This window comes from Canis lupus, chromosome 20 (assembly GCF_011100685.1).
Source record: "Canis lupus familiaris isolate Mischka breed German Shepherd chromosome 20, alternate assembly UU_Cfam_GSD_1.0, whole genome shotgun sequence".
In the NCBI taxonomy this organism is placed as follows: Eukaryota; Metazoa; Chordata; class Mammalia; order Carnivora; family Canidae; genus Canis; species Canis lupus.
Window position 1 is genome coordinate 52895157 of NC_049241.1, and position 20471 is coordinate 52915627.

The window sequence follows — 20471 nt, forward strand, 5'->3', positions numbered from 1 at the left end:
GTCTTTCATGAATGAATAAATAAAATCTTAAAAGAAAACAATAAATAAAATCTTAAAACAAAAGAAAACAAAAACTTGAACATGAGTGTTCACAACAGCATGATTCACAATAACCAAAAAGTGGAACTGAGTCAAATGTCCAGTAACTGGTGGTTGGATAAATAAAATGTGGTACATATCCATTTAATGGAGTATTATTCCAAGTACTGGGGCACCTGGATGACTCAGCCGATTAAGTGTCCAACTCTTGATTTTGGCTCAGGTCAGAATCTCAGGGGTGATCAGGCTCCATGCTCAGTGCAGAGTCTGCTTATCCCTCTCCCTCTGTTTCTCCTTGTGCTCTCACTCTCTCAGATAAATAAATAAAATCTTTAATAAAAGAAAGGAAAGAAAGAAAGAAAGAAGAAAGAGAAAGAAAGAGAGAGAGAGAGAGAAAAGGAATGAAGCACTGATATGTGCTGGAATGCAGATGAAGCTTGAAAACATGAGACTGAATGAAATAAGCCAGACACAAAAGGCCACAGATTGTACAATTCCATTTAGATGACATGTCCAGAATAGGCAAACCTATAGAGGCAGAGACTAGATTAGTGGTTGCCAGGGGCTGGGAGTGATGGGGGAAACTGGCGGCTGATGGTTAAGGAGCTTGGGGTTTCTCTTCAGGATTATGAAATGTTCCTACATCGTGTGGTGATGGATGCAGAGCATGTAACTACAATAAAAACCATTGAATGGTAAGAGTGTATTCTATGGTACGTGAACTATATTTCAGTAAAGCCAGAAAGAAAGGAAGGGGAAACATATAAGCAGAGATCCAAGTGAAGCAAGGGGATGGCCCTGAAGATACTGGAAGAAGCACCTGCCAACCAGAGAGAACCTCATGAAGATGGGAATGGGCTGGCCTGTAAGGGGAATATGGGTAATGTGCGGTGAGCAAGGATAAACTCACAAGTTACTCTCGCTGATTTCACAAACACTCTGTGAATGACTCCTAGGTGCCAGACACGGTCTTGGGAGCTGTGAATATAGTGAAGAAAGTGAAGCTGAAATCTTAGCTTTCTTAACATTTCTGTCAGAAGTCAGAAGTCAGACATTAAACCGAGAATTCCAGTTACCACATTACTAGAATGAAATGTTCCATAAATTCATTTCTTTTTCTAACTAGTGGCTTAAAAAAAAAAAAAAAGTAGGTGCCACAGCCAGTGTGGAGCCCAAGCGAGGCTTGAAGTCACACTCTTGAGATCAAGACCTGAGCCAAGGGATGCCTGGGTGACTTAGCGGTTGAGCATCTGCCTTCAGCTCTGGATGTGATCCCGAGATCTGGGATCAAGTCCCACATTGGGCTCCTTGTGGGGGGCCTGCTTCTCCCTCTGTGTCTCTGCCTCTCTCTCTCTCTCTCTCTCTCTCTCTGTGTGTGTCTCAAATAAATAAATAAATAAATAAATAAATAAATAAATAAACAAGTAAATAAATAAACAAATAAATAAAGTCTTAAAAAAAAAAAAAGACCTGAGCCGAGATCAAGAGTCAGATGCTTAACTGACTGAGTCACCCAAGTGCCCCTAATTAGTGGCTTTCTCCCTTTTCTTATGATAAGGCAACTCAGAATGTCTCTCTTTTCTCTTGAACTGCCCAAGAATCTTCAGGGATCCTAAAATCCAAATGTCCAAGAAGCGGGAACAGAAAGGCTTCCCCCCTCAAGTTGAAATTGGGTCTTATCTGTCCCATCCTGCAGTTCCTTCCCAAAACATACAGTGGCGCTATTGAAGACTGGCGCCCACGGTCTGACCAATGAATGATATAGACAACCTCCTGCATCCACCTACCCACAGGCCAATGCTGCGTTTCTTTGCAGGAATCAGGAAGAAGATTCTATTTCCTCCATAGCTTGCTATCCCCATCTTTGGTACTTATTCTCTTAGGTCTTGGGCACAGAAGCCGGTCATTAATTCATTTAACAGAGATTTGAGTGCCTACTGTGTGCGGTGCTCTGTTGAAGGTTCTGGCCAGGTAATGTTGAATAAGACAGCCAATCCCTTCCCAAGTGGGTCTAAACATAAATATTTGAAAGGCAAAACTTTGGGGGCAAAAAACCCAGATAGGAAGGGTTTCTTGATCAAAATATTAAGAAGGCAAACAATAGGGGCACCTGGTCAGCTCAGTTGGTAGAGTGTGCGACTCTTGATCTCAGGGTCATGAATTCAAGCCCCATGTTGGGCATGGAGCCTACTTAAAAAAAAAAAAAGACAACAAAAGAAGGATCAATCAATTAAACTACATTTTACGAAATTCTGTTTTTATTTGGGTCCTGCTTTGTTAAGAAATTGTTTTTCCACATCTTTAATTTTCTGGCCGTACAGACACACATTTTTTTCCTTACAGTTATTCTCATTGCTGCTCAATTTTTGCTGTATTTTCTTTCTCCTTCCAGGCTTATCTCAGGTATACCCTGTTTGTTAGTCTTTTTCTCAAATATGGTTTTATTTATTCTTTCCACTATTTTGGCTTAAAGATATGGTATTGTTTACCAGTTGGGGATTGAACCACCTGTGTTGAAACCCCAGTTATCCCATTTCCGAGTTGTCTAATCTTATGGGGAGCTTTCCTACGTCTGGGTTCCCAGTCTGTAATATTAGTTCCTACCTCACCAGACTGTTACAAGCGTATGTGCATTAATATGTTTAAAAGCACTTAAAATTTGCTTAACACAGCTGAATTCACTGTTGCTAATTTTTCCCTTCAATTATTTCACCCTTCATTTAAAAAAAAATCCCCACTCCTCTCTGCTTTTGTCTTATTTAAAAAATATTTTTTTCCTTTTGGCTCCCTGAGCAGTGCCAGGGCAGTAGGCAAGAACAGTGCTTTAGGAAAGGCAGGAAAAAGGGATCCAAGAAAAAAGTAGTTGATCCATTCTCTGCCCAAGTGGGTCTAAACATAAATACTTGAAAGGCAAAACTTGATTAGTATGATGTGAAAGCACCAGCGATGTTCAATATAAGATATATTGGAAAACACTAGTCACGAGAACTCAAGGAACTGAAATCACATCTGATGGCCTCAAGACTTGTGTTTTTGAAGCGAGCCTTGCTGATTTGCAGAATGATGAAGTTGCATTTAGAAAACTCAAGCTAATTGCTGAGGATGTTCAGGGCAAAAACTGCCTGACTAATTTCCATGGCATGGATCTTACCCGTGACAAAGTGTGCTACTCTGTAATCAAAAAATGGCAGACCATGATTGAAGCTCATGTTTATGCCAAGACTCCTGATGGTTCTTTGCTTTGTCTGTTTTGTGTTGGTCTTACCAAAAAAGGCAATACTCAGATTCGGAAGACCTCTATGCTCAGCACTAACAGGTCCACCAAATTTGGAAAAAGATGATAGAAATCATGACCTGAGAGGTGCAGACAAATGACTTGAAAGAAGTGGCAATAAATTGATTCCAGACAGCATCAGAAAAGATATAGAAAAGGCTTTTCAGTCTATTTATCCACTCTGTGATGTCTTCATTAGAAAAGTAAAAATGATGAAGAAGCCCAAGTTTGAATTGGGAAAGTTCGTGGAGCTTCATGGTGAAGGTGGTAGTTCTGGAAAAGCTACTAGGGATGAAACCAGTGTTAAAGTTGAACGAGCTGATGGATATGAGCCACCAGTCCAAGAATCTGTTTAAAATTCAGACACTTAGTGGTGACAAATAAAAAGTCTTATTTGTGAAAAAAGAATAAAATATTTTATTTTTTTAAGATCTTATTTTTAAGTAATCTCTACACCCCATGTGAGGCTCGAACCTACAACCCCAAGATCAAGAGTCGATGCTCCACTAAGTAAGTCAACCACTTATTTTTGTTTTTATTTTATTTTTTTATTAAAATTTTTAAAAAAAGAATTTATTTGTTTGAGAGAGAGCTCATGAGCGAGTATAAGTGGGGGAGGAGCAGAGGGAGAGGAAGAAGCAGGCTTCCCACTGAGCAGGGAGCCCAACATGGGACTCCATCCCAGGACCCTGAGATCATGACCTGAGCTGAAGGCAGACGCTTAACTGACTGAGCCACCCAGATGCCCCTAAAAAAATCTTTTTAATTAGAAACTTATTTATTTATTCAAGAGAAAGTGAGCAGAGGGGAGTGCCAGAGGGAGAGATAGTCCTAAGAAGACTCTGTGCTGAGTGCAGAGCCAACGCAGGGCTCAATCTCACAACCCTGAGATCATGACCTGAGCCAAAATCAAGACTTGGACACATAACTGACTACACCACCCAGGCGCCCTTGATTTTTGTTTTCGAAAACTAATTTATCAAGTGAAATCCTTAATTACTTCATGTTCAGTCTCCTGTTCTCTATCTCCCTCCTCCTCTCTTTCCCCCCTCCTTTGTTAAAAATGTCTTTAAACTACTTTCACTGCTTCTCATCGAATTTCCTTGTGGTTTCAGACTGGGTTTCCTGACTTCTGAGGTTTTGAGTATCTATTGTACATTGATTCACTCTTCTGGCTTGCTTTCCTGGAAATTGTTTGTATCCTTCACCCATCTTTTTCTAGGAAGCGGTGTGTTTTTTCTTATTAATTTATAAAAGTTCTATATGTATTACAGAGAACAGATGCAGATATTTCCCAGGTGATGGCTAGTATTTCCATTTTCTTTTTTTTAAAAGGTTTTATGTATTTATTCCTGAGAGACACAGAGGGAGAGGCAGAGACACAGGCAGAGGGAGAAGCAGGCTCCCCATGGGGAGCCCAATGTGAGACTCAATCCGGGGACTCTGGGATCACAACCTGAGCCAAAGGCAGATGCTCAACTGCTGAACCACCCAGGCGCCCCTCCATTTTCCTTATAGTGATTTTTATTGCTCATCACTAAGTAAAACTGGGTAGCTATACAACTCTGAAACAAACTAGTGGTAAGATCTAGTGTCTAGGGGTGTCTGGGTGGCTCAGTCAACTAAGTGTCTGCCTTCAGCTCTGGTCATGATCTCGGTGTCCTGGGATGGTGCCCTGCATTGGGCTCCCTGCTCAGCAGGGAGTCTGCTTCTCCCTCTGACTTCCTATGACCTCTCCCTCCCTCTCTCTCTCTCTCTCTCAAATAAATACAATCTTTAAAAAAAATATCTAGTGTCTACATCTCAGTAACTTAGGGTCTCGAAAAACAGCACTTGAAACTCATGGTGCCATGACATTTACGTGAATCGCACACAACTACACCAAGTATGTCTATTTAAGAACGTGTATCACACACATCAGAGTAGATGCCCATGATACAAAGAGGGGAAGAAGTCAGACATTAAAAGTCAGCAGTGCTTAGAGGACAATTTAGGGCTGAGGAATGTTATTTCCCAAATACTGGGAGGGTCCTGCTCCTCTTCCTAGAAGTTCCCTTGTCCCGAACACAAGTCCCATCTTGCCTTCATCATCAGAAATGGAGCCCACGTCCATAGACACTGACAGCTGACTTAGCAGCTGGATCTTACTGCAGGGCAGAATTTTCTGGGAGGGCACGCCCTCCTTCTGGGGCTCTCCAGGACAGCAGTACTCAGGAGGGGCGTGGGCTCAGTGGGAGGAAACAGGAAAAAAAAAAAGCCGCAAGGATTGCACAACCTCATCAGAATATGTTCTTGGGAAAGGATGTAGGTGGCATTGATTCGTCAGCCCTTATGGAGGGAGAAACAGTGAATGCATTTGGAGGAGCAGAGGTGGTTTTTCTGAAAGTGGTAGCATTGGAAGTAGGCATGGAGGACTTGTCCGTTGTTGACAGGAAAAGGAAGTGTCTGCCAGGCAGAGGGCACAGCCAAGGCAGAGGCGAAGAGGCAGGAAGGTGGGTCTCTTTTGTACACGCATGTAACTGAAGCTGTCTTGAGGAACCAAGAGCTGTCCAGCCTAGCAAGGCAACCAGAAGGCGACCCACCCCTGTCCCATGCCCAGAATTGACTGCAAGGGGAATTAAAAGGGAAGGGAGGTTCCTGGCATGAGGATGGCACTAGTCCTAGTCAAGGACAGAGAAGGTGGACCCATTTCCAGGGGGGTAGAACATACGACCAGAGCCTGGAAAGCAATGTGGGTAGGGAACATTTGACCAGGGATTTGGAAACCGTGTTCATGAGTCTAGGAAGCACAGGGGAGGTGAAGCCCAGGGGAGGTGAAGACCACTGGAGGCATCTAACTCAGCCTAGAGGATCTGCGAGGGCTTCCTAGAGGAATGATGCTTGGGGGAATCAGAATTATTCTGGAGGAGATGGGTGTACGAGAGAGTGTTCCCACTGTGATAGTAGCATATGCAAAATTTGGGGGTGAGGCTCTTGGAGAGGCTGAGACAAACAGCAGGAGTCCAGATAACACAAGGACTTGAATAGCAGGGACCAGCGGTTTGGACTAGTGTGGGAAAAAGGCAGAAGTCGCAGGATTCAGCTCCAAGGCTAAGACCACTCTGTGGTTTCCATTCTCTCCAGAGACTCGCTACTCCCCAGGGAACCTAACAGGGTTAGGGGAAAGGAGGAAAGGGGAAAGGAGATGTTATGTATTGGTTGTTGCTGTTAGTGTTGGCTTTGCCTTTGTATTTATGAAAAAAAAAATTAAGCACACACAAAGTATGCAGAAAAATAAAGACATGGAAACCCACATGATTTCCACTCAGCTTTACCAAGTTTTGGCTTCTTTACATTTTTCAGATCCTCTTCAGAAGAAATAAATTGTACTTTCTCTTCCTGTTCAGCACAGGGGATCAAGGTGAAAAGGAGAACCCCTCGCGGGAACTTCGCATTGTAAGCTCTGCCTCAACATCTGCGTGGAAAACAGCGGAGACAGACTGATCCGGCGGGACAGCCAAGGTGCTGGAGCCGCACACAGGTCAGTGGCCCCCCGCCTTGTTCCCCAGAGTTGGATGCGCCATCAGATCCTTTGGCACCAGGAGAAATGAAACGATGGTCATCCACTGTGGGGCCAAGGTAGAAGGAATCCCAGACAAAGATCTAAAGGTGCAGGAGAATGAGTTAAGAAAGAATAACTTAAGGCAGCCCAGGTGACTTAGCGGTTTGGCGCTGCCTTCGGCCCAGGATGTGATCCTGGAGATCCGGGATCGAGTCCCACGTCGGGCTCCCTGAATGGAGCCTGCTTCTCCCTCTGCCTGTGTCTCTGCCTCTCTCTCTCTCTGTGTCTCTCATGAATAAATAAATAAAATCTTAAAAAAAAAAAAAAAAGAAACAACTTCTCTGATACTGGAAACTTTGATTTCGGGATCCAGTAGCGCATTGATCTGGGGATCAGATATTATGCAAGCATTGGTATGTAAAGCCTGGACTTCTATGGGGCGCCGAGTAGGTCAGGCTTCAACGTCAGACAAGATCAGACAAGGAGTACAGGACGGGCTGCATAGGGCCAGACACAGAATCAGCAAAGAGGAGGCCAGGTGCTGGTTCTTGCGGAAGTACTATGGGATCATCCTCCCTGGCAAATAAATTCCTCTTTCTTTCTTTCTTTCTTTCTTTCTTTCTTTCTTTCTTTCTTTCTTTCTTTCTTTCTTTCTTTCTTTCTTCTTCTTCTTTCAAGATTTTATTTATTTATTCATGAGAGACACAGAGAGAGAGAAGCAGAGACACAGGCAGAGGGAGAAGCAGGCTCCATTCAGGGAGCCCGACGTGGGACTCTATCCCGGGTCTCCAGGATCACACCCTGGGCTGAAGGCAGACCCTAAACCACTGAGCCACCTGGGCTGCCCTAAATTCCTGTTTCTATCCAAAAAGCCAACACAAAATTTTCAGTGGGAAAAATATTGTAACTGACAATCCTATGTAACTTCTCAGGTCTTATTTCTCTCTTTCCTTCTCCCAGGCAACTGCCCTCTCAAATGTGGTGTTTACTATGTTAAAGCAACTTTGTGTATGTATTTAGACAAGGTATTGGGTGGTTTTGCACATCTGAAGTTTCATATGGATGGTACTATGGGCTCTGTATCCTTCCACAATGTATTTTTTGCCTCCTCCACACTAAAAGATATATCTCTTCAACACTCATTCTTCATTAAAGTAAAATAAAATAAAATAAAATAAAATAAAATAAAATAAAATAAAATAAAATAAAATAAAATAATACAAACACAAGAAAACAAGTCTTGGTAAACAAAGAACAGGATAAAACTTCCTTAATTTGATAAGCAGCGATTTCCGGAACCCACAGAACTGTCTTCCTGAAGAGTGAATCCTGAGAGCCACTTTTTATAAAATCAAGAACAAAATAAAGATGCCCATCCTGCTATTTTGCCAATGCAATGAGAAAATAAAAACAAATAAGACATAAATATTGGAAAGGAAGAGTCAAGGTTGACAGTGTTTTGCAGCCATGATTATTTATCTAGAAAGTCCTAGGGATTTAACTTCTGGACTCACTAAGGGTGAAGTAAGAGTGAAGGGAGCAGCTTTCTTATGTCCTAACAACGAGCATTTGAAAAGGAACAAGGAAGGGGCGCCTGGGTGGCTCAGTTAGTTAAATGTCTGCCTTTGGTTCAGGTCATGATCATGGGGTCCTGGGATTGAACCCCGTGTAGGGCTCCCTGCTCAGTAGGGAATCTTCTTCTCTCTCTGCCCTTCACCCCCCATTTATGTGCTCTCTCTCTATCTCTCGCTCTCTCATTCACTGTCTCTCTCTCAAATAAGTAAATAAAAATTTTTTAAAAAAATAAATGAAGAATAAGTTATGACCAAGACAAACTGCCAGTACAAGACCTCCACTGATACTAATTACATGAGAAAAAATAATAACATCCAATTTAGGACACAAGATATCTGAATCATTTGGACTGAAAGCCTACTGAGAGAACTCTGAAGGTTCTACTTTGTGGTCTATCCAACCCAGTGTTCAAAGGCTAAATTTTTAGTGTAAAATAAGTTGGGTATTCTTCAGTATCCCAAAAAGATAAGCAAACCCAAAAAGAAATATATACCATGTGTGATATATCTCAAAATGTGTTTTCAAGAGTATCTGAAATTTTGTTTGTACATGTACCTTGATCATTTATAAAGCTACTATGATCTATAATTAAAGAAAATTTGTCTTACCATTTTAAAAAAATAAAAAAATAAAAAAATAAATGAAAAGGGATAAGGAAGAGGAAACCTATCCTCTTCCCAAGATAAGAAAAACTCTTGAGCATTAATTCTTTCCAAATTAATTTATAAATTCAGTATCACCTCAATAAAAATCCTAAAAAGATTTTTGATGGAGTTGTTTTATTGTGGTAAAATGCACACACACATGACATGAAATTAACCATCCTAACCATTCCTAAGTGCACAGCTCAAGGCATGAAGCACACTCACAGTGTTGTGCAGCCACCCCCATCATCCACTTCCAGAACTTTCCATCTTCCCAGACTGAACCTTTGTCCCCAGCAAACACTGACTCCCCACCCTCTGCCCCACCTCTGGCTCACACCATCTCCTCTCTGTCTCTGTGGACAGGACTCCTCTAGAGACCTCATAGAAGTGGAATCCTAAATAGATTGTTTTAGGGTTTTTTTTTTTCAATTTTTTTATTTTGAAGGAATTTTTGAATCACAGATGAATTGCAATGATAGTACAGGGAGTTCTATCCACCTTTTTCTCAGCTTTCTCTCATGTTAACATCTTACATTGCCATCATACACTTGTCAAATAGAGGAAAGGAATATTGCAATACCATTAATAAAACAAATGGTTTCATTTATATTTCACGTTTTCCTACTCATGTCCTTTTTCCTGTTGCCGGATGGTATCCAGGATCCCACATTGCATTTAGTCATGTCAGCTTCCCAGGGCTGCTGTGATAAAGGACCACAGACAGGGCGGCTTGCACACCAGAACTGTACCGTCTCCACCCTCAGGAGGCTGGCAGTCTGAGATCAAGCTGTCGGCGGGTTTAGCTCCTTCTGAGGTGTGTCTCCCGTGTCCTCACAGGTCATCCCTCTGTGTCTGTGTCCTTACTTCCTCTTTTTTTTTTTTTTAAGATTTTATTTATTCAGGAGAGACACAGAGAGAGGCAGAGACATAGGCAGAGGGAGAAGCAGGCTCCATGCAGGGAGCCCAATGCGGCACTTGATCCCAGGATCCCAGGACCCCACGACCTGAGCCAAAGGCAGATGCTCAACCCCAGCCCCCCAGGTGCCCCCTTACCTCCTCTTCTCATGAGGACACCAGTCTATCCTAATGACCATCCTGATGACCTCATTTTAACTGAAATACCTCTAAGACTATCTCCAAATTCAATCTCTTTCTGAGGTCCTGGGGATTGAGACTCCAAAGTATGAATTAGGTGGGGGATACATACGATTCAGCTGCCAAGTCTCTGAAATGTCCTCCAAACTCTGGCAGCTTCCTGGTCTTTCCTTGCCTTTCACACTCTTGACAGTTGTGAAGAGTAGCTATCTGGCACTGTGCTGAATGGTCTTTTGGTTGGGGATTTTCTGCTGTTTTTTTTTCTTTCTTTCTTTTAAAGATTTATTCAGGGACTCCCCGGGTGGCTCAGTGGTTTAGCACCGCCTTCGGCCCAGGGCGTGATCCTGGAGTCCTGGGATCGAGTCCCACATCGGGCTCCCTGTGTGGAGCCTGCTTCTCCCTCTGCCTGTGTCTCTGCTTCTCTCTATGTGTGTCTCTCATGAATAAATAAATAAAATATTTTTAAAAATAAAGTTTTATTCATTTGAGAGAGAGAGAGACAGAATGAGCTGGCGGGGGGGTGCAGAGGGAGAGGGAGACAAGCAGACTCCTCACTGAGCTGGGAGCCCAGTATGGGCTGGATCCCAAGACCCTGAGATCACGACCTGAGCTGAAGGCAGACGCTTAACTAACTGAGCCAACCAGGGGCCCGTCTGCTGTTTTATTCATGAGTAGATTAAGGTGATAGATTTGAAGAGAAGAATACAACAAAGGAGAAATGTTCTCACCACCTCACACTGGAAGGGAGGGTCAGTTGTGTGTGCATGACCATCACTGGCAATGCGGTTAAGGTTAACCATGGTCACAGTGGTGACCAAGGAGTGGTGACCTGGTTAACCTTGGAACCAGCGTCTGCCAGGTTCCCCTGCCGTAGAGTCATCATCTTTCACCTCCCATACTCTATTCCTTGCATTATCAACAGGGTCGACGTCACCCCCAGGGGGGCAAAAACAAAAATGAAAAATCTTAGGTGTTACAATGCCTAGTGTGGGCCTGACCTAGATCAACCCTACCCAACAAAATCTTACCCCTTAATATTTAATAGGAGGAGATGATAAGAGAAAATATGTGAAAGGCTATTGTGGGGTGGGGGGGACAGTCTGAATAAAAGGTTGATAAACACTGCTCTATTCCTATGAGATAAGTCACAAAATTGGCCCCACTCCAGGGGGAAGACAATTCCCTCTTGCCACAGAAAGCACTATTCAAAATGTGTGAACAAGTGTTAAAACCACCACAGTAATTAATAACTATTCTTCAGGGGGAGATGATATAAGTCTGAGGCCATGCAAATATCCTGTTTCTCTGGTTTAAAGTCACACTTGTTAAAAAATAAAATAAAAAATTAATAAAGTCACACTTGTTAATTGTAAGCATCCGTCTCTGGGTCTCACTTGCAGTGATTATTACCACGGTGTTCTACAGAGATCTCCTAAATCCTTCATTCCTTCTACACTTATTTTTTTTTCCTTCTACACTTATTAATTGGAATCACTTTGTGTGGAAAACCACACCAGTTCTTTTAAATCGGCTTTATGTTTTAGAGTGGTTTCAGGTTCACGGCAGAGTTGAGTTGAAAGTACAGAGCTTTCCCCGAGAACCTATGTGCACAGCTGCCCCCATTACCAACATCCTGCACCACTGGGGCACCTCTGTGACAATCGATGACCCCACACCGACACATCATGATCTCCCAGGGTCCGTAGTTGACATTAGGGTTCTTTCCATGTTGTATATTCCGTGGGTGTGGACAGATGTCTCATGACGTGCATCCAGCATTATAATATCATACAGAGTAGTTTCACTGCCCTAAAAATCCTCTGTGTTTTGCCTATTCATCATATGCGGAATTTAAGAAACGAAACAGATGAACATAGGGGAAGGGGAAAAAAAAGAGAGAGAGACAGAGACCAGGGAGGGAAGCAAACCATAAGAGACTCTATTTTTTTAATGTAAGCTCCAGGAGCACTTGAATGGCTCAGTCAGTTAAGTGTCTGCCTTTGGTTCGGGTCATGATCCCAGGGTCCTGGAATGGAGCCCCGCATCGTGCTCCCTGTTAAATGGGGAGTCTGCTTCTCCTTCTCCCTCTGCCTGCAGCTCCCTCTGCTTGTGCTTTCTCTCTCTCTCTCTCTCTCTCTCTCTCAATCTGTGTCAAGTAAATAAATGCAATCTTAAAAAAAATAATGCATGTCAGCTCCATGCCCAGGGTGGAACCCAATAAGGGGCCTGAACTCATGACCCTGAGATCAAGACCTGAGGTGAGATCGAGTCAGACGCTTAACTGATTAAGCCACTCAGGTGCCCCCATTAGAGTTTCTTACTTATAGAGAACGAACGAACGGAAGGTCGCTGGAGAGAAGATGTGGGGGGATGGGCTGGAGGGTGACGGGCATTAAGGAGGGCACATGATGTAAAGAGCACTGGGTGTTGTATGTAGGTGACAAATCGCTAAATTCTACACCTGAAACCAATTTTACCACTTACATTTAAATAAAAACTTGAAATGAATTAATGCCACACACACACAAAAAAACAAAACAAAACAAATGGATTTTTTAAACATTTTATTGAAGGATCGCCAAACAGGCATCAAAACAAGCTTGACAAGTGAATTATCTGAGTTATAATAGAGAGGCTACAACTAGGGTGGGTAATATTTTGGGATCCAAGGATGGGGACGGAGGAAGCTTCAGTTTTCACTGTACGGATGAATATGTTTTGGTTCTATGTGCATGAATTATGCAAAACGTTTTTAACATTAAAAATTCAAAACCATGGTAATGTAAAAAAATCATCTTAAGAAGAATAATGAGCACTTTGGGTTTTTTGTTTTTTTTTTAAGATTTTATTTATTTATTCATGACAGATGAAGAGAGAGAGGCAGAGACATAGGCAGAGGGAGAAGCAGGCTCCATGCAGGGAGCCTGATGCGGCACTCGATCCCAGGACCTCAGGATCACACCCTGAGCCCAAGGCAGACATTTAACCGACTGAGCCACCCAGGTGTCCCTAGAATAACGAACACTTTGATGAGAAGGACAATCCCTGGAAGATGTCAGAACATATTATAAACTCGGCTTGGTTTCCCCAGAAGCAGAGACTGAGACAAGGATTTGGTTATAAGTGGTTTATCTGGGAGAAGCACCTGTTGAGGTGTGGGAAGGTGCGACAGGGAAAGGCCATTAGGGGGGATAAGAAGGGGCCTTACGTGAGCAACTGGGGCTGAAGCCCATCAGGAACTTCTGAGAGATGATCTAGAACACATGTCAGAGTGATCCCTTCGGTTGCACATCTGGTTTCCTGGGAAGCTGACTCAGGAATATAGCACAAAGTTTGTTCGCTGTCATATTGTGATTTATCACAAGAAATACACATGTGGCACAGAGCTCCTAAAACCCTTGGAATTTCCAAAGTGATGAGAGGGATAAAGGTGTCTTATGTCAGTGAAGCGACTTCTGGAAAGCCCTCAGGTCAGGTCACCTCAGGTGGGGGTGGTTCCCATTTCCAGTGGAGCCAAGCATGTGATTAGAGGATTGAAACTTTCATTCCCAGCCCCTGACATCGGAGGAGGGGGGAAGGATTGTGGGCCGAATCAATCGCCAATGGCCAATTGATTGATTTACTGGGTCTGTAATGAAGCCTCCATAAGAACCCAAGAGGACAGTGGTCTTAGAGCTTCTGGGTTGGTGAGCACTGGGAGGTGCTGGGAGGAGGTGTGCCTGGAGAGAGCATGGAAGCCCCTGCTCCTTCCCATACTCTGCCCTACGCACCCCTTCCAACTGTTGCTGAGCTGTACCCTTTTATAACAAACTGGCAATCTAAAAAATTTTCAATCTATGGTTTATAGTCGATCGGAAACCCAGCTGACATCCTGGACTTGAGGTTGGCGTTGGAAGTGGGGAGGTAGTCCTGTAGGACCACACCCTTAACCTGTGGGATCTGGCACTAACTCCAGTGACATAGTGTCTGATTTGAGTTGAACTGTAGCACACCCAGCTGGTGTCAGAGAATCACTCGAATGTGTGAGGGGCCATCACCCCCACACCCCACATTGGAATTGGGTGCAGACTCGTCTTATTTATGAAAAAGCATCCTTGGGGGAAGCTCCTGTGGAAAGGAGGGGAAGCGTGTATCAAATTTCTACAGCAGGCAGTTCTCCAATTCTGATGCCCTCTACCAGCTTAAAATGGGGTCCCCAGGCTACCCACATTTCTGCCTGGCTGACTCCAAATTTGGAGGTTCCCATAACCCCCTCTCAGGTTTGGTAATTTGTTATGACTCACGGAACTCAGAAGACCTTAGGAACTGGGGACAAAACCCAAATCTCTTTTTTTATTATGTCACAGGAAGGAAGCAGAAATGCACAGAGGGAGACGTTGGGCAGAGCAGGTTGCAGGTTTGATAACTGCCTCAGCTGACCCCACCCACAGGAGCTCTGAAACCAGAATGGACCCCCATGTTGAGGCAACAATGTCCCTCTGCAGGAATGTGAGCCATGCCATGAAGGGGCATGACTCTGAGTGAGGCAGCTCTCTGCAGCTGAGTCTATCCCCAAAGGGCTTGAGAGCTGACGCCTCTCTGCCAACAAACCTCCAAGCAGCTGGGGCAGCATGTCTTTTCCTTGAAAGGGCATCTGGGGGGCCCACCCCAAGGCCTACCATGTCGCCGAGGGAGGAGGGAGCTGGGGTATGTATATACCAACTCTTAATGGCCATTGGTCATTGGTATTCATTCCCTGGTACTTCCAGCCTCCATGGTGAACCCCAGGGACCAGAGAAGACCCTCCATCAAGCGTGCAGGTAATGGCAGGTGGATCCTAAGCAGGGATGTGATAAGGGCCCAGGGGATATGGCAGCTACAGAAATCGATCCAAACTGTGATCTTGGCAAGGAAACAAGAGTAGATCAATGGAACACACCAGTCCTGACGGTATCCCATACCCGGTCATTTTATTAAGGTCCAAGGAGCAGAGTCCCAGAGCTACAACCTCTGAACTAAGGGAAACCTCGCACCATCACAAGAAGGACAGGAGTGAACCCATATAGGATGAGGAATCTGACCAGGAAGAGTCCCAGAGCATTGTCAAGATCTCCACACCAGCAGACCCGGTGTATGGGGGGCTGGAGGGGGGGGGGTTGGGGGAGGAATCCTGGTGTAAACATGGGTGAGGTTCTACAGACCCAACAGAGGTGGGGTTGGGGCTACAGGGGTCAAGGACAGAGAGCACCCTTCAGCCACTGGAACAGGAGGCTGAAGGCTTTCTGCCAAAATCACATTTGGGGTTACCCTAAGTCCCCCAGTCTTCCCACCCACTGCTGGTGGGTTCTCCTTTGTTCCAAGACTTCAGAAAGCTGCAAAGCCCATCCCGGACATGAGTCCATGTCCCTGGCCCACTGGGTCAATCATGTTAATAGCTTCAGCTCACTTGATGCTTTCACACCTGCCCTGTATGCATGTATTCTGGACAACCCGATGAGTGCCTGAGTCTCCTTGCCGGGGTCTCCTGTCTCCCTGATTGTTGTGCCCCTCCAGTTCTTGGAGGAGCCCTCCTCCCTGGGGTATGCATTTCAAGTACACAACAACCAATCCAGAGCCCGCACCCCCAACTACCTCCCTTATCAGGCTCTCATACTTAGGGCCACCATCGCCTGAGTATGGATCTTTAAAAAAAGAATCCCAGACTCTCCAGCCTAGGGGCCAGGGAATGGAGGGGGGGGGGGTACCCAGGTAAACACCCATGTAAGGGTTTCAGAATCCCACTCCCACTTGATAGAGTGTTTCCTTCTCCTAAGACTCACCTGGGCAGCAGGGGTGAATCATCCACCCAGTGCCCTCTGCCTTCATGTTCCATGTCTGAGAGCCCCGTGCAGGTGAAGTGATTTTTTCCCTTCCTTTTTTAAGATTTTATTTATTTATTAGAGAGAGAGAGAGCACAAGTGGGGAGAGAGGCAGAGAGAGAAGTGGACTCCTCGCTGAGCAGGGAGCCTGACGTGGGACTCAATCCCAGGACCCCAGGACCATGACCTGAGCCGAAGGCAGCCGCTTAACCAACTGAGCCACCCAGTCTCCCAGGTGAAGCAGCTTCTCTTGGAAGTCTGCAGCTGTAGGAAGTTCTGGTGGACGTAGGGAAGTCAGGAGGGGGCTCTGACCCCACTTTCTGGGCTCAGCATCTCTCCAGTTGCCTGGCAGCAAGCTCGTCTTTCAGTGGGACCTTACGCTTCCTGCCAGGCCAGGTCCTGAGCGCCTCTCACATCTGTATCCTATGAGCACGTATGTTCCGACTTGCAGACACATGCACACAACTGGTCTCTCAGCACACACACCTGGTAATACTGCATGTTTGTGTGCTCTTACATGTGCCAAGCATATACCCATGAGTTGACTCATGCCTGGGTTTGACGTGCTGGAGTCAAATCAAGCCAGGTCCCCACCGTGTATCTTGTCAGCTCCGCAGTGACGGCATCACGTGAATGGCTTGAGATCAGCCACAGTGGCAGTACGTACGCCAGGGAAACTGGCCAACACTCCAAATCAGGACTTATCCCCCGCTCCCTCCAGAGAGCTAAGTGTTAGCCATTTGTCAGGACACCACCGGAGCTTATTTATGTTTTACGTGTCCCCCAGACCCAGGTGTCCAGATCTCATTTGTACCTCCTTGCAGGATGCCTGGTTCTTATCCTCCCCCGCCCCCCCAAGTGAAGCAGGCAGTCTCTCTTCCAGAAAATCTCATCTGGCTCTCTTGTGCCCAGTGGACCAGTGGCCAGGGGCATGCCCCAGGTCAGGCTGACTCCCTGGACAGATGCATCTGCTTCCCGGCACTTTCGGTAACGACGAGTCGGGCCCCCACTTCCTGGCAGGCAGTGACAGAGTCGTGTTAGTTCTGTTGGGAGCTGAAGGAGTAACAGTTGCCTCAGAAGAATGTCCGCTCCCAGGGATGGGGCAGGTGGCAGGGCTGGGACTCAGCTTGATGCCCCTAACCCCAGGTCTGCCCACTCTTCAATCCCCTGAGGGTCGGGGAGGGGGCCCTCCTTGGTTCTCCATGCCCAACGGCTCGCCCCCCTCCCCCACTTGCTACCCTCCCCCAGGCCCAGGAGAACTAGGAGTCCCGGTCCCATATCCTCCAGACTGGGAGAAGTAGGGAGCTCAGAATAAGAGACTGGTTTAATTTAGTGCCTACTGTGTGCCCCTGGGAATACCAAGGGGAACCATCCTTGTCACTCTGTGTTCCTAGCTGAGTGAGGGACGGTTACTCAAGCAGAGTCCCACCACACCCACAGCACACCAGAGACCCTTCCAGAACCCCCAGGACCCTGGTGCCTGGCCGGTCACCAAGTCCAGCCTTCAGCTGGGTCAGTTCTTCATGGATCTCCTGCTTCAAAGGCTCTAGCTCCTGGGACCTGGGACCCTGAAGATTGTGCCAAAAAAAAATCTGTGGTTATTAAACATCTGCTGTGTACGTGCCCTGCACAAGGCCCTTGGGGACATTGTTGCTCAGTCAAGATCTTGGTTAATCCTTTCTGAAGATGGGGAAGATGGTGGATGAAATCTGCACCAGAGATCAAGAGCCAGGAGTCCTCTTATTCCTCCCCCTCCCCCTCCTCCCCTGCAGCAGAGTGGGGAGGGACTGTGGGAGAGGCCACCAAGCAGGGCAGCTGACCAGGAAAACCTGGAGGACCCAAATCTTGGCTTTCAGCCTTATCTCTTTCTGGGAACTAGCCCCCCACCCAGGTAACATCTGCACCCTGGGAGTCCTTGACCTTGGGCATCTGTACCTGACCTTGGACGAGGATGGCCACCAGAAGCCCAGTGAAGAGCACGAGAGGGAAAAGAAGCAGCCCCAAGGAAGCCTGACTGTGGCCCAGACATCCTGAGAGAGAGAAGGAGGGCTGATTCCAGCACACTTGTGTTCCTGCCTAAGCCTGTCCCCAGGAACCTCCCAGGACTCAAGAGTCTGGCAGTGGTTGTACCTACTCCGTGCCCTAACCCCGTTGTACCTGTAAAGTTCTAGAAACTGAATTGTTGAATCCAAAGTCTGTGGTGGAAAGTGGTCCCACTGGTTATCAGCTCTTCCTCCTCTGAATGGGTAGAGAAGCAACTTAGAGTCTGTGCAAGCTGACACCAGAGTGGGCCACCTCCTTATGCCCTCCCCGAGACCCCAGAGTCCCAACCCAGCCTCACCTATAGTGTCCGGCCGCCATGCCATCTGTTCCCAGGAGTCACACATGTCTACCCACTGCTCCCAAATGCCTTGTTCAGGACTCCTGGGGACCACAGCTCTTCTTTCTCCCTGTGATGCTCACTTCTGAAACCTGCTTTCACTCAGGCACCAGGCAGTGACAAATCACCGGAAAAGGCTGGAGGGAGACATGAAATGAGATGGGCTGGGCCTTCCCGGAATTCTAGGAGGTAGCATGGGGTGGTCTGGTGTCGACAGGAAGGAGGGCTGGTCCACTTGCGGCATGACCGACTCTTGGGATGCTTTGGATGAGATCCAGCAATATGGAAAGCAGGGCTAATTTGTTATGCTTCCTTCACTCAGGGCAGAGGCGGGCATCGCCCCATCATCCAGGAACCACCATCCCCCTCTGACATCCACTCTGCCCTCGTGGCTTGCCGATGGCCTCATTGATGGTGATTTCTGAAACTGTGTTTGGGAGCTGGCGCTGGATCACAATTGCTTACATTTATTTAACGCCTACTACAGTGGGGCACTTTTCTGCTAAGTACTATATATATGGATTGATTTAGTCTTTCCGCACTGGCATGGATAATATGACCAGCATGTTAGAGAAAGGGCAAACTGACGTAGCCTGGTGGCGGGGGGTGGGCCATGAAGACAGTGTCCAGGTCCAGGAGAGGGGAAGGTAGCGCTGTAAGCCAGGACTCAGGTCCCTCTGGGGTTCCCTGTTCAGCTGTCTGGTGGCCTCTCCCATAGTCCCTCCCACCTCTGGTGCAAGGGAGGAGAGAGGAGCTGGAGGCCGCCCTGGAATCCTAGCTCCCTGGCTCTCCAGCAGCTGCTCTCTCTGCAGGATCAGTTTCCTCAAATGCAAATGATTAGACTGTCAGGAGCTGTACTGTGACCCCAGGGTTGGGGGTGGCATCCACCACCCAATTTGATGGGTGATTCTGTTGCGCAATACAAGAGACACCGCAGATAGCTATTTATTTTACTATTATTGTTTAAATTTTTTTTCCAGGGGCACCTGGGTGGCACAGTCAGTTAAGGATCTGGCTCTCAGTTTCAGCTCAGGTCATGATCTCAGGGTCATGAGATCAAGCCCCAAGTCCAGCTCTACATTCCACGGGGGAGGGGGGAAGGGGTGTCTGCTTGAGAATCTCCTTCTGCCCCTCTCCTGCCCCAACTCTCTTGCTCTCTCTCTCAAAAATAAATAAATCTTTAAAAAACTTTTCTCGGGTTTCATTGAGTTACAATAGATGCATCACATTATGTTAGTTTTAGGTACACAACGTAATGATTCCATGCATCGATATATTGCAAAACGATCACCACGATAAGTCTAGTTCCATAGTTAACCCAGTTACAAATTTTTTTCTCATGATGAGAATTTTGAAGATCTGCTCTCTTATGAATGTCTTCTAGGGTTCCAATTTCTCCACATCCTTTTTTTTTTTAATTTTTATTTATTTATGATAGTCACAGAGAGAGAGAGAGAGAGGCAGAGACACAGGCAGAGGGAGAAGCAGGCTCCATGCACCGGGAGCCCGACGTGGGATTCGATCCCGGGTCTCCAGGATCGCGCCCTGGGCCAAAGGCAGGCGCTAAACCACTGCGCCACCCAGGGATCCCCAATTTCTCCACATCCTTGACAACACTTACTACAATCTCTTTTATTCCAGCCATTCTAGTGGGTGTCAAGGGATAGCTCATTGTGGTTTTCATTTGCATTTTCCTGGCGGGGGACACTTATTAAAAATGCAGATTCTGAAAAAAAAAAAGTAGATTATTTTTTTTCTTTCAAGACTTATTTAAATTCAAGTTAGTTCATATATAATGTAGTTACTGGGGTGGAATTCAGTGATTCATCACTTACATATAACACCCAGTGCTCATTACATCCTTAATGCCCATCACCCACTCACCCCATCCCCCCACCTGCCTCCCCTCCAGCAGCCCTCAATTTGTTTCCTATGTTTGAGTCTCTTATGGTTTGCCTCCCTCTGTCTTTATCTTATTTTTATTTTTCTTTCCCTTCCACTATGTTCATCTGTTTTGTTTCTTAAATTCCACATATGAGGGAAATCATATGGTATTCTTAACCCACTCCCAAGAAAGTCCAAT

The 20471-nt window shown here is 45.9% G+C and overlaps 1 long non-coding RNA gene and 2 pseudogenes across 2 annotated transcripts; 2 read left to right on the plus strand and 1 right to left on the minus strand.

Annotated features, from left to right (window-relative positions):
* Window positions 1-2848: 2848 nt before the first annotated feature.
* LOC102154897 lies at window positions 2849-3669 on the plus strand (annotated as a pseudogene).
* Window positions 3670-5719: 2050 nt separating this feature from the next.
* LOC100687278 lies at window positions 5720-7441 on the plus strand (annotated as a pseudogene).
* A 7985-nt stretch (window positions 7442-15426) lies between these two features.
* Window positions 15427-20120, minus strand: LOC111091383. Of its 2 annotated transcripts, none has more exons than XR_005374464.1 (4): window positions 20010-20120; window positions 18350-18525; window positions 18166-18246; window positions 15427-17576 (listed from the first exon to the last, which is right to left on the minus strand). It is a non-coding gene; the product is annotated as an uncharacterized LOC111091383 (long non-coding RNA). The 2 variants fall into 2 exon arrangements; XR_005374465.1 differs by lacking the exon at window positions 15427-17576 and adding an exon at window positions 17590-18038.
* Window positions 20121-20471: the final 351 nt, after the last annotated feature.